General features: G+C 44.4%; 1 protein-coding gene across 2 annotated transcripts in view; it reads left to right on the top strand.

Moving 5' to 3' along the window:
• The window catches only part of TPCN1 (two pore segment channel 1), a 1721246-nt gene that overhangs the window by 517244 nt on the left and 1188828 nt on the right, over positions 1–15174 (top strand). The window lies entirely within an intron of this gene.

Here is a 15174-nt window from a genome sequence, read left to right as displayed (position 1 = left end):
GGTACACCATAAACGAAAAGAAATCACACCTGGTACCCTGTCAATAAATTATATTCCTGGGAGCAAGCTTGAATACATCTTCCCAGATGGCTTACCTCACGCCAGAAAAGCAAATTCATTTGACAACCTACTTCAAACAAGTGGCCACAAAAACCCTGCTATCTGCAAGACAAATACTGCAAGCCTTGGGGTTCATGGCCTCCTGCATTCTTCTAATTCCATATGCAAGTCTGGATATGAGGAAACTCCAGTGGCATCTAAAAAGCCTATGGTGTCAACATTCTCAAGACCTAGAAACAATGATTCCTATCATACCTTGCCTACGCCTAGAGTTCCTTTGGTGGGCAGAGGCCTGCCACCAAAACAAGGGACTACCTTTCACACCACCCCCTGCCGCCCAAACCCTAACAGCAGATGTATCAGACTATGCATGGGGGGGTTCACCTGGCAGGCAAGTGCATTTAGGGCAAATGGAACCCAAGTCAAATGCACCTGCATATCAATCTGAAAGAAATGTTAGCTGTACAGAATGCTCTGACAGCCTTCAAGGACCACATTCTTCCAGGACAACTAATGGTAAACATGGACAACACCACTGTTATGTGGTACATAAACAAGCAGGGAGGTACACATTCTTACCCCCTCTGCAGACTAGCCATGGCATTGTGGAACACAGCCTTGAGCTACCAAGTGCACCTACAAGCTCAATTTCTGCCAGGAAAATTAAATACACTGGCAGATGGACTAAGCAGAAACTTCATGGACCCACACGTGTGGAAACTGGAACCAAGGATTTTCAACATATTGACAACCAAATGGGGGAGCCCAGATATAGACCTGTTTGCCTCTCCCCAGAACTACCAATTGGACAAATTTTGCACAAGGACTCTCCACAAACACGCCTGGAAAATGGATGCTCTGTCCTTCAGCTGGAAAAACCTATCAGTCTATGCCTTCCCCCCTCTGCCTCTGCTCTCCAAAGTACTACTAAAAATCAAACAGGACAAACCAAGGATGATTTTGATTGCTCCAGACTGGCCGCACCAACACTGGTACCCCCTCCTGCACAGTGTGTCATGGTTATCTCCATGGCACCTGCCTCAGACTCCTTCCCTGCTGTCTAAGCAGGAGAACCAGATTCTGCACCCTCAGCTTCCAACACTGAACCTTGCAGCCTGGCTAATTACTTAATCTCTCCTTTACCAACCCTCAGCAAACCTGTGATGGATATCATTTTAGAGGCAAGGAGGCCTAGTACTAGAAAATTTTATGCTGAAAAATGGAAAAGATTCTGTGCCTGAAACCAATCTCAAGGGATGAGCACAGCAGCGCCCAATTTACCTCAGATTTTACAATACTTAACTGAGATGCTTCACAGGGGCCTGTCTTTTTCCTCCATTAAAATCCACACCTTAGCCATTTCAGCTCATTATAACACAGAACCTCCCCTCTTCTCTCATCCACTGCTCAAGCAGTTCTCAGAGGGGCCAAAAATTTGAGACCACCCAGGAGAGCTCTGGGACCTTAACTTTGTTTTGGAGAAACTCACTCTACCTCCTTTCGAGCCAGCTGCTACTGCAGACTTAAAATTTCTTTCTTGGAAAACAACTTTCCTTTTAGCAATCACTTCAGCTAGAAGGGTATCTGAATTACAGGCCCTCATGGCCGTGAAGCCTTTCATCATCTTTCATGTGGACAGGGTGTCCCTCAGAACCAATCCATCTTTCATGCCCAAGGTGGTATCCAGTGTGGCTCTTAATCAGTCCATTTATTTGCCAACCTTCTTTCCCAATCCACAGAATAAAGGGGAACGGATACTGCATTCCTTAGATGTGCACAGACAACTTAGATTCTACTTCGACAGGACTAAACCTCAAAGGAAGTCTAAACAACTGCTGGTGACATTTGCTGCAAGGGCAGAGGGGAAGGCTATTTCAAAGCATGTGAGCAACATATTTAAGATATACATACATTTATTTTTTATTTTTTATTCTTTATATGTAGGTCCAAATATATTTGTATTTGATGTGTATTTACATTCATTTTATTGAATTGTATTGTATTGATGTTAATTAGCAAGTAATTATTGGGGGTGAGGGTGACGGTATATAAGCTGAACTCATATCATTTTTATTGTCTGAAGAAGTTTGGTCTATGTGCCTGACGAAAGCGCTTACTTGTTGTACTGAGTGTTGAATTTACTTCAGTAAATTTGTTGCTGCTCAACGAGTGGTTTCTTTTTTTTACTTATCTATTTCAAAGCAAACCATTTCTAAATGGATAAGCCATTGCATTCATTTCTGCTACAAGCACTATGGAAAACCTTTCCCCCAGGGGATCAGACCTCACTCCACCAGGGCTGCATCTACCTCTACAGCCTTTGTCAGAGGCGTCCCTACCAGGGACATCCTAGAAGCTGCTACCTGGAGTTCTGTACATACTTTCACCAAGCATTATCATTTGCCAGTTTTCTCTAAATCCAAAGCTGGCTTTGCCACTGCAGTCTTGCAGGGCCTTATAGCGGGCCGTAATGCTGAATTCCTCCTCCCAACCATAGCTTTGGGACTCTACCCAAATGTAATGACTGCAGCAGTGAAACACGAAGGACATAGTACAGTTGTGTACACTTACCATAAATGTAGATGTTCAAGTGTATTCACTGTTGCAGTCCTGGTTACCCTCCCTCCAGCCCCCTAACTTCTTTTGGCTATACCTCTACTTTCCTTTACTATGCTTAAAAGCCTTTTTGGTGTATTTGCTTTTTTGTTGGCGGTATATCTTTGTGCTTTTATGTTTAATTGCTTCCCATTGGGGGGGTACCTGACATCTGGGGCAAGAAAAACTGATGTAATGTCGTCGGCTGCATGTTTTATACCCCTGACGACCTGACGTCATGGAAGAAGGGACAGGAACTGATGCAGGACCCAAGACTTTGTTAATCAGGCTGACTGAGGGCAACCTGCAAGCAGATAACCCAAATGTAATGACTGCAACAGTGAGTACACTTGAGCATCTACATTTATGGTAAGTGTGCACAACTGTACTTTTTGCTGTAAGACTATCAAAAAGTGTCTGTTCTCTGGAGGGCTATAGGTGGAAAAATGCTTTAATGTTTCACAATGCACAACTGAGTTACTAGCAGTGCAAGCTTTGAACAGCTTCAGTAAACTGAGTACAAACTTGGCCAAACATGACGCTGGAATACAAGCGAGGTTAAACGCTTTTAAAAAAGTAAACAAAGGGAAAGGACAAGACTGAGCCTTATTCCACCAATCCCCAACTTAGATGGGTCCTTGGTTGCACACTTCTGCCACAAGGGTGCGGGGGGGGCTTTTTATTGTAAGAAGGATGGTTTCAGTGCTCAAATGATACCATTCGGTCTAGATTCAACAAGCCTGAATCAGGCCTATGCTATAAAATGCAGAAGTAATAGAATTGCAAAGTGCAGAAAATCACAATCACAACAGACAAATAGTTTAAATATAGCAACAATTCACTAATGCTGTGCACTCTGTGCATCCGACACAAAGCTTTTGTATCCTTGAATCCCTGAATCCAAAAGAGAGAAAACAGGGATATGGCACAGTTATCATCACTTGGGGGGAGGGGCAGGAGGCCTAGGCTGACACAAAAAAACGGTGAGTGTGTGTGAGGGTGAAAGGGTAGCAAGCAGGCTGTATGTATGTCTGTAGAGGTCCTCCATGTAAAAGTTGTGTGTGAGAGTCTGCATGAACACAGCCAGGCTCAGTGCTAGCTCTTGTCTTGATGTGTCGGACAGGTGTGAGCCGTGCATGGTAAAAGAGGCAGTTCATCATTGTCACCCCTGACCAGCAGAACTGGCTCAGCCAGGAGCTGCACTGGCAAGTCTACACTCAAGGTCAGATGCATTGCTGTTATCTGAGTGTGACCGATGTGTGCTGGACATGCCCCCTTCACGGGAACGACCAGGACCATAACCCCATGGCCTGCCATGTCTGAGTGTGGACAGCACACTTGCAGATGGACCAGAGGAAGTACTGCCACTACAGGAGCGTGATCGGGCATGGCCACTTTGGCTATCAGCAGATGTTATGAATGACCTATGCTCACGAGGACACTGTGCCCTTCCCGTCAGACCTTCCATCACAGACACTGCTCATTCCATGGCATACACCCTTCAGTCCATCACAAACACCCCTTGTACCAATGTGTCATTCATCCGATCCAGGGAATCTGCAACATAGTGGAGGCTGTCATGCATGCCAGACTGTGCCATATCCACAATCCTGAGCATTTGTCTGGAGCACCTTTCTGAATGTGCCTGTGTCTCCATGATGGTCCTAAACATAGGTTGAGTGACACAGGAAGGGACACCTGCACCAGGTGAAGGAGGGATAGCAATCCCCCTCTGAGCACCCCTATCAACCCTCCTGTGTGGCACCTCGCCAGCACTTTGGCTATGGCCAAACTCAACAGGCAATGAAGCCGCAGTAGCCAGACTTCCTTGCTCAGTGTACTCACCCTCCACCTGTCCTATATCTGTGGGCTCAGTGGACTGAGTAGGTGTGGGCCTACTGGCTGTGTCCGGGGAAAAAAAAAGGAGGTGGCTGGATGTCAGCCTCTTTGTCAGATTTAACCTCTGCATCCGCTGACTGTGCCTCAGTTTTGCCTCCATTATCATCAGTGTCTGATGGCACACTGACATCAGGTGGCACAGGGCCCACACTCCCACTGTCATGATCACCTGTGATAAAAAGGGAAAAACACAGGTATACATTAATACTTCCACTACTATGGTGTAATGTATGCTAAACAACCAACAGTGCTTCCACTCGTATAGACAGTACAGGATTACACACAACAGGCCTAAAGTGACACATTATGATATTTCTATAAATTAACCTGCAGTACCGAAATAACTTTATTTGGCTTACCATCTGCAGGAGGCATATGTTGCTGGATTCCTGATGGTCTTGAAATAAGTTAAGCAAGAGACAAGGCCAACATCATCACATTTAATACATGCACTTTTCTTTATCTTCACTGTAAGTTTAACAATAATGTGGTTGATAAATCCAAACTGAGCTTATCACTGTACTACTGTTCAACCCCCCCCCTGCCAAAAAAAAAAAAAAAAAGACGTGATACAAAACGAACTTTTATTTCAATTGTTTTACTGTACAACAGTATTCAGCTGGTCATATAACAAAGCCTACCTGAAAGCTCTTCCTGAGACTGAGGAGTGACACCATTGTCATTCACATGTTGTGGACCACCCTGCTTTGAGTTGTCCTGTTGTAGAAGATTTGCCAGGAATTTCTCATTGGGCGAGAGAGGTGGATGTTCTTCATTCCACATTGCTGCAGTCCTAACTATTGGGTAGTCTGCTGTCCAGTCGGCCCGAATACCAAAGTATATGGCTGACGTCGGTCAGGGCGCATTAGACTGACGTCAGTACGTCAGGGTACTAATGCGCATGACCGACGTCATATCCTCAGTCTTTTTTGCCGCATGGTCCGATGCAGAAGCAATTTTGCGAGTGCAGGTTGGCGTTCTGAAAGTTTCTGAAGTCAGAGTTTCAGACCGAATCAAAGTTGGCTAAGTACCACGTTGGGGAATATTTTGGTTTTTCTTGCCTCAGTATTTAACCGGATGTCAGAAAAAGTGAATAACTGTATTTCTTGTGGGAAACAGATACCTCATAGGGATTACCATACTTTGTGTATACCTTGTTTAGGGCCTGAGCACGGCGTTGTTGGATGCCGCTCTTGTGCTAGATTTAACAAACGCACTATTAAGAGAAGGTTAGACTGTGCCAGGTTAGTTTTTGGGAAGCGTTGTAATTATAAAATGCCGTCAGAGGCTCCGGCCGCTTGCCAAAAGCGCAAGGACAAAGCAGCAAAGCCTAGAGTGGAAGAACCGACAGTCCCAGACGTCGGATCTTTAGAAGGCTCAGTGGAGCCGGAGGTTTTGCCAGGTGTTTCTTTGGAGTCTCAGGGAGAGACTTTACTGTTACAGGATGTATCCTCGCAGGAAGTAGGCCAGGCTGAGGGGCTTCTCAGGTGGCTGTTCTTCCCTCTCTTCCTAAGGTGGTTAGAGCCTCCCCTTCTGTTTCCAAGGCTTCTTTGAGAGGCAGGCCAAGTTTAACTTCAGTGGGGGTTTCTCCTAGTGCTTCAGGGTCTTTGCCTAAGAAACATATGCTTAAAATGGCAGAGGATTTGATTACTATGATTAGAGGTTCTATGCCCCTCCTGATAAGAGGCCTAGGGTGGAACCTGAGTTTGAGAGTTTTGAGCAATGTTCGAGGCTTCTGAGTCTTGGCTGAAGACTTGCAGGAGTATCCTCCTTATTCTGATTCTGATGTGGATGATTCTACTCCTTCAGCTTCTCCTCCTGAGGATTTTTCATTTTCAGAGACTCTGCATTCCATGAGGGAGCATTTTAAATGGGAAGGTCAAGATTTCTCTGATTCCAGGAAGAGGCTTAGGGAATTCTTGTTTTACCCCAGCATAGGCCTTTAGCTATACCTCCTGTTCTGAATGTGGTGGAAGATGTTTTGCAGAGGCTTCCCTCAATCCTGATTCTTTGCCTCCTGCCCCAGTTAAACCGGATAGGTACTATAGGGTGCCTGAAGCTCATAAGTATCTTTTAAGAGTCCTAGGGCAGACCCGAAACTGTCTCTCAGGGGCCTAAAGGTGTGAAGGCCTCTGTTGTTAAAAATCCTGTTCCTCCTGATAAAGAGGCAAGGGCTTTGGATAGATGGGGAAAGAAAGTGTATACTTCTTCCACTTTAGCCATGAGGGCGTTGAATTGTCAGTTTCACATGTTAAAATATCAGAATTATCTCCTTTCACAATTGAAATCTAAGGTGGATGCTCTGGCAGAAGGTATTGAGTGTAAAGAGTTGCAGGATTTAGTTCATGTGTCTGAACAGGTGGGTAAACATTCCTTGCAATGTGGTTTTGATGCTGTGCAGGCCTCCTCGAGGGTGGCTGCCACTGGTTCTGTTCTTCGAGGCATGCCTGGTTGAGAGATCAGAATTTAGCTGAGCATGTTAAAACAAGGATTTTGGATGCTCCTTTGCAGTCTGATGTGTTGTTTGGTTCGCCTGTGGAAGCAGTCTTAAAGAAAATGGAGGACAAGGCTAAGTCTATGCAAACTGTTAAGGATTTTTGCAGGTGCAGCCTCCAAGTTTAGTAGAAATTGGCCTACTAAGGGATGGACTTATCCTGCTTATGATTCCCAGTCTAGGGGTAGGTCTAGGCGTGGTAGGGGCAGAGCTCAAGGTTCTTTTAGGCCTAGGACAGGGAGTTCCCCTGCTCAGACTTCTGGTGAGGGCAGGGGTCAGTCCTTCGTAAGCAGACCCAATGACCTGCCTTTTCAGCTGCCAGTACATTCTCGCCTGGCAGCACCTTTGGGAGGAAGGCTGTCTCTTTTCAAAGAAAATTGGGATTTAATTACCCAAGACAGATGGGTTCTGGATATCATTCACCACGGTTACAGGTTTTATTTCCATACCATGCCTCCTTTCAAAGGCATGCCAGACATTCCTCCTCTACAAAGACAAGAGGCTCACAAGCAAATTTCTCTGTTGCTCCACATAGGGGCCATTCAGCCAGTTCCTGTGCCAGAAAGGGGCCTAGGATTTTATTCTCGCCTGTTCCTAGTACCGAAGAAGGGGAACACGTGGAGGCCAATTTTGGATTTATCTATCCTCAACACTTATCTGGACATTCCCAAGTTCAAAATGTTGACGTTACAACAGCTTTTACCTCTGCTGGGCAAGGATCACTGGATGGTAACTTTAGATCTCAAGGAAGCTTACCTTCATGTGCCTATAAGACTAAGTTGCAGGAAGTATCTGCGTTTTCGAGCTGGAAATTCTCATTATCAGTTCTCTGCATTGCTCTTTGGCTTATCCACTGCCCAGAGTATTCACAAAGGTTCTGGCTCCAGTGATAGCTTACTTCAGGCTAAAAGGAATTCAAATCTATCCTTACTTGGACGACTGCCTGATTCTAGCTCAAGAAAAGGAAGACCTTCTACAGCATTTGGATTATGTCATAGCAGTGCTAAGATGCCTAGGGTATTCTGTGAACGAAATAAAGTCCAGTCTAGTACCCTCTCAAGACATGTGCTTTCTGGGTGTGAGACTGAATACAGCAGCCCAGATGGCCTTTTAACCCCGGACAAACAAAAGAATCTTTCCAGTTACTTCCATCAACTATCTCTTCAGTCCGGGCTGACTGCAAGGACAGTCCTTCAAGCCTTAGGGTTCATGGCATCTTGTATTCTGGTGCTTCCCAATGCCAAACTGCATATGAGGAAGCTGCAATGGTATCTCAAAAATGTATGGACACAGCACTGCCAGGATTTGGACACTGTCATTCAAATAATACCTTGCATTCAAAAGGAATTTTTGTGGTGGGCTCAGGAATGTCACCTAAACAAGGGACTCTCTGTGACCCGGCCAGAGGCGAGTCAGATTTTAACGACAGATGCCTCAGACATTGCTTGGGAGCTCATCTAAATGGAAAGTGGATACAAGACAAGTGGCCTGCCAGACTACAGCATCTACATATCAACATGAAAGAGATGTTAGCAGTCCAGTTTGCATTAATGGCTTTCAAGGAGTTACTTCTTCCAGGGCAGGTGTTGATTCTAACAGACAACACAACTGTCATGTGGTACATCAACAAACAAGGGGAACACATTCTTACCCATTGTGCAGGCAAGCAATGATTTTATGGGAGACTGCGCTCAGCTTGCAACTAACTCTTCAGGCAAGGTTTCTGCCGCGAGCACAGAACTCCTTAGCAGATGTGTTAAGCAGACAAATCATGGATCCCCACGAGTGGAAACTGGATCTTCATGTATTTCAAAAATTGACAGTGTCATGGGGAACTCCAGACATAGATCTGTTCGCTTCTCCACTAAACCACCAGCTGCCAAAGTTTTGCACAAAGAGGTTTCATCACACAGCTTGGAAAGTGGATGCTCTTTCTTTCAGTTGGAAAAATCTTCATGTGTATGCTTTTCCACCTCTGCCTCTTCTCCCAAAGGTGCTTCTAAAGGTCAGACAAGACAAGCCAAGGATGATTTTAATAGCTCCAGATTGGCCTCGGCAGCACTGGTACCCATTACTGAGGAGTCTGGTAAGGAAGCCTCCATGGCCTTTACCCTTGATTCCACACCTGTTGTCTCAGAGGGACGGTCACCTGCTCAATGTCAAGCTTCAATCTCTTCATCTAACAGCCTGGCATATTCTGTTTTGAAAGACAGCAGGTCTCAACTTCCTCAACAAGTTTTAAATGTGATTATGGAAGCCAGAAGACCTAGTACAAGAAAAGTGTACGCAGAAAAATGGAAGAGATTTTTATTTTGGAGTGCAGCAAACAATTTGGAGATTTCTGAGCCTAATTTGAGTGTGGCTCTTCAATATCTTACTGAGTTATTGGACAAAGGTTTGTCTTTCTCTTCCATTAAGATTCATGCTGCAGCAATTTCAGCTCACTATGATTGTGACCCACCATTGTTTTCGCATCCTTTGTTCAAGCAATTTCTTAGAGGGGCAAAGAATATAAGACCCCACGTAGAGCTCCTACTCCTGCTTGGGATCTCAATTTTGTGTTGGAGAAACTTACTCTACAACCTTTTGAGCCTGCGGCTACTGCTGAATTGAAATATTTGTCATGGAAGACTGCTTTTTTGTTGGCCATTACTTCTGCAAGAAGGGTTTCTGAGTTGCAGGCCCTTATGGCGGTAGAGCCTTTTGATTTTTCATAAGGATAGGGTATCTTTACGTACTAATCCTTCCTTTATGCCTAAGGTGGTTTCTAGTGTGGCTTTAAACCAAACTATTCATTTGCCTACTTTTTATGCAGATCCCCAAAATAAAGGGGAAAAGATTTTGCACACTTTAGATGTACACAGGCAATTGCGTTATTATTTGAGCAGGACTAAGGATTTTAGGCAGTCTCAGCAGTTGTTTGTTTCTTTTGCTTTGGGTTCTTAGGGCAAGCCTGTGTCAAAACAAACTATTTCTAGGTGGATTGGGTTTTGCATTGCATTTTGTTATTCCCATCATGGCAAGGAGATTCCAGCTGGAATTAGGCCTCATTCCACTAGGGCTACTGCCACTTCTACAGCATTTCTAAGGGGTGGCCACTAAGGATATTTTGGAGGCAGCTACTTGGAGTTCAGTGCATACTTTCTCTAAGCATTATCACCTTCCTCTCTACTCTAAGTCTAGGGCTGGTTTTGCCACGGCTATTTTGCAAGGCATGTTGTCAGTTCCTGCTTCCTTATGATTTGCCAGCCTCCCTTACCTCTGCTTTGGGATTCTACCCAATAGTTAGGACTGCAGCAATGTGGAATGAAGAACATAGTACAGTTTTGTACCTACCATAAATGTAGATGTTCGAGGATCCACATTGCTGCAGTCCAATTTACCCTCCCTCCTTCCCCTCTGTGTTTAAGGGTGGTTGTGTAGGTGAGGTTATATTCTGGTAATTTTGTATATATTGTACATATTTTTGGTGCAGGTATGTTTGGAATTTTTGGTTTTGGCCTTAGCTTTTCAGGGTCTTCTGACATCTTGGGCAAGAAAAGACTGAGGATATGACGTCGGTCATGCGCATTAGTACCCTGACGTACTGACGTCAGTCTAATGCGCCCTGACCGACGTCAGCCATATACTTTGGTATTCGGGCCGACTGGACAGCGGACTACCCAATAGTTAGGACTGCAGCAATGTGGATCCTCGAACATCTACATTTATGGTAGGTACAAAACTGTACTTTCTGCAGCAGGACCACCCACGGTTACCCTTTGGTCTCAGGCAACAGCAGCTGCATGCCTCTGTGCAGATGTTACCATGTCAGTGGCCCTGTGGCGCACCTGCTCATAAGTATAGCTGTGGCTACCCACAGAATTTATGTTTGTAATGATCTGCTGACATAGTCTCAGCCTCCCTGGCATATTGGGATGAACCCTTCTAAGACGAAAAGCCCGATGTTGACGGAGCGCCTCTATAATTATTGTATTCTTGGCCTCACTGAAGAGGGGTCTGCACCTCAGTGACATTTTCGGTCCTAAAAGACAACAGCATGGTAATACATGTAAGTATTACATAACTACAAGGTAACTGTTACCAGATAAAACAGTTAAGGTAGGCAGCCGGTAGTACCCACTGGAAAAAATGTAAAACATTCTACAAATGTGGAATACTAACAACAGGCAGGATGCAAAACAAGGAGAGTAGCAAGAGCAACATAAACATGTATGTGTCATGGCAGTAACTCAACTGTGCCCCCCCCCCCAAAAAAAAACAGTCCATTCTAGGTTGTGACATAACAGTAACTTCTTTTTGCTCCCCCCACTCACTAAAGAACAGGCACATGAACCATTTTGGTAATAAAACATCATTGAAATGCTAAATGTGCTTTCAAAGGACCTGCCCCTAAAACATTTGTACATATGTAGCATGCATTATCAATTATTTGTACTCTGAAATGGCTTGACAGACATGGCCATGCCATCAGTACATTTCTAACTAATGCATACAGGTAACAGTGTAAAAGGCTTTACTTCACTTATTCATTAATATATTCCAGAGTATGCATTGTGTAGGTAACAAATTGACAGCATACCTGCTAGAGTTCAATACTCCTCTGTAAAGATAGCTTCGGAAATAATTTACTTTTCTGAAAATGTAGCAAGTATCCTCACCATCAGTTTGGCTAGCTACACATTTGCCTTTTTATAAAGAAGTTGATTATTAATGGATTGCATCTGTCTAGGCTGTGTTTTGGAGATGCTATGTACAGCAGAAGCAACCATGTAGACTCCATGCTGTTTTATCTGTGGATTTCAAAAGTAGTGGAGTACAGACACAGAAAGTTTACAGAGAATGTTAGGAGCTGCTGCTGCTTAATTTTATTTGTATGTGCTACAGGCTGCAGGCAATGCTACTGCTGCTGCCATTAGGCTTAGGCCAGATGGATAAGAGTTTTCAGACCACATTTAACTTATCACACCATACACGACATGGACATTGTAGAGTGCTACAGGGTGGACAGGGACACCATACAGGAAGCCTGTGACCCCTGTCGGCCTCAACTCAGAGCCACAGCATTTACCTCCGCATGTATTGGCTGTGTACTGCATGCATCACAGTCAGCCCTGAACAAACACTGTGGCAACTGCTGTATTTACAAGGGGAGTCCTGAACATGTACTGTATTGTATAATAATATTATGATATGTCCTTGTATTTCATCACATGTGACAGCAGGGAGTTATCTGAGTTGAATATGTCCATTAGCAAGTAGTAGGCCTCAGGCCTCAGAGATTCAGACATTGGTACCTCCCCAAAGTACTGATGATCTCTGCATACCCTCAGTTCAGTACCATACATGTCTAATGGGAATCATAACAGAAAGAAGTTAGAAAGTAATGAGACACGTAACAGTTTCCAGCTTCACCACACTCACAAAATTAAACAGGCAGAATGCAAAATAAGGAGAGTAACAAGAGCAACATATCCTTGTTTGTGCCATAACAGTAGCTCAGCCTGGATCCACCCGCCTGGAAAGAACATTATACTCTTGTATATGCGATGACAGGAATCCACCTTTGCTTCCCACCCCCAAAACAGCTGTCTGTGGTTGTTTGTGCCATCCAACCTTCCCTTAATTTGATGTCAACTGGATATCATAGTGTTCCCAGTTGATATCCTCACACATTTTAAGGTAGATGATGTAGACTGGCTTATAGACTGCATGGCTCTGAGTACTGGTCAGATAACTGATGATTGACCAAGAAACACAGGAAGGTAGGACACACCTGTATATTTGCAAGGACTAATAACAGGTTGTGTGATCACTAAGTGTACTACATCCACATATATTAAATAGAATACATTTACAAATAACAGGTCATGCCTTGATATCACTGTATATTCAGTTGCACTTGGTTGTGTTAGGGATTACATAATGTATTCGCTGCTAAGCTGTTTGTGGGTCAAAGATGGATAAGTCCCCCCATTTGTTGTCTGATGGTACATTGCAATGAGAGTTGGCATCCAGACCTGTGTAGTCATATCTCATGTGTACTAACATTTTCTATATGTGTCATAGATTGATCTTCCGCATTTCAACTAATTCTCCATTTGTTATACTTTATTTTTTGGGGGGCACTGTTTGCACGATGTGCCGCTTAGCACAAACGGCTTTGGCTATGTGCATCTCATTTGTGCATAGAGTGGCAGTGCACAAACTGGATGAATTGGGCACAGAGGTAGCAGACAGGACCAAGATAGCCACAAACATACACTGGATGCATTCAGTTAATACTGCTGGACAGCCCGAAAACACATTTCCTGGCAGTGCGCTTTCTCAAACAATGTGTCTGCACGATGGTAAGAGATGCATAATACTTTCAAATGTTGCAAAACCAGAAAGTGCGCATTCCCTGTAAGCGCGATACCTACAATTGGTGGGAAAACATCATTCTACACATTGGTCTTGATCTGTGATAGGCATGACAGGCTTTCCTGGAGAGGTTATGAGATTCTGTACACAGAGACAGGTGTCCAGTAGTCCAAAGTGTTTATTGGACCCCTTATGAATGTCTATTGGCCCAGGCTGTTGCAGAGGGACTGTTGTGGCATTGATTACAAGGCAGAGGCATGGAAAAATCTGGCCTGTGCTCCGACCACTGCTACTGGTTTCCCCTGCACTTGTGAACAATGTAGGAATCACTACAGAGACCTCAGGATGAGGAAGAGGGACACCCTCAACCATTAGATCGAGGAATGGAGGGCTGGGAGCACCCCACTTATGTGAAAGTATCACTTACAGAGACTAATTGTAAGAGTTAAAAGCTGGATATAGTCAGGATTGGTATGCTTAATGGTATTCTGTTCTGTTCTGTTTTTTCCTCAACCGTTACAGACTCAGAACTGAATGTGCAAACCCGTTCCTCTAGATTGGCATGGATGCGAGAAACATGTGGTATGTATGCATCAGAACAGTACTGTTATTTTAGCATTAAAAGTAGACACCTTTATTGGTTCATTATACAGTTGTATCAAATTGAGCATTCATTTCTCAACTGTAATAGGCAGGTATGCATGCATTAGTCTGGAGGCCAAAACAACAGTTCACTATTACAGAATAGTCATAAGTTTGCCTTCAAAATCCACACTTCCCAAGTATACAATACTGTTAAGTTTTCTTCAATATTGCAATGTAACATCAGAACTCTAAAGCAGTGTCACCACTGGGCTGCTGTATACTGTAGTCAGTATAATTGTAACATGCATTTGTGCAGTATATGCACACATCAAGAATTGCTTGCTACAATCTGTAGTATATTGTGCTTCTGTTAGGAGATGGATAGTTTTAACAATGAGCAAGGTGTTTGTTAGGAGTTGGTAGTGTTAAATGCAAAGGTAACAGAGTAGAGTCAAATAATTGTATCAATGCTTTGTATATCACACATGAAGTTACTAATGTTCTCCCTTTTTTTCCTCTCACCCCAGTCCTATTCTCGCTCTCTTTTTTTTAATTTCTTATTTTTTTCCCCACAGCACAGCAGGGTAGGTCTGTCTCATAGGATCCTCCTGCCCCCACTCTACCAGCTACAGAACTGCTGCCCAGCACATCTGCTGCACGATCTGGTAGCACCTCCTCTGCTGCCCCTCCACTACCTGGTCTCTCATGTAGTTCTGCTCTGCAGGATAGGCCACTGGTTCCCTCTGGAGTAGTGGCAGAGGTGGTGAGTTTATCACCGACGATGAACTGCCAGGGTTGGTGCGTAGGATTGTACACCACACAGTTGGTGCATGCCTACACCGAATGGTGACACTGATGTTCATCGTGTAATACTGCTGCAGTCATCACACTTGGGTTATCCTGCCGTCAGGCGGTCCCGCAGTCGGCTGAATCCCAAAGTCTTGGTCCGGCGTCAGTTGTCGCTTCCTTCCTGACGTCAGTGTGACAGGGGTATAAAAGAGGCAGCCGACGCCATTTTCCCCAGTCTTTCTTTCCGCGCGGTGCCTGAAGCAGAAGCAGTTCACAAGTGCCGGTCGGCCAGCTCCTGAGATTTTCGAATCGAATTTCAGCCCGAAGTCTTCTCTAAAGCTAAGTACCCCGTTGGGGAAACTTTTCTTTCCTCAGACCGATGTCAGACA

This window comes from Protopterus annectens, chromosome 4.part0 (genome assembly GCF_019279795.1).
Source record: "Protopterus annectens isolate FY-2018-M chromosome 4.part0, PAN1.0, whole genome shotgun sequence".
NCBI classification, from domain to species: Eukaryota; Metazoa; Chordata; order Ceratodontiformes; family Protopteridae; genus Protopterus; species Protopterus annectens.
The sequence above is the reverse complement of the archived record's forward strand: the minus strand, read 5'-3'. Positions and strand labels throughout refer to the sequence as shown.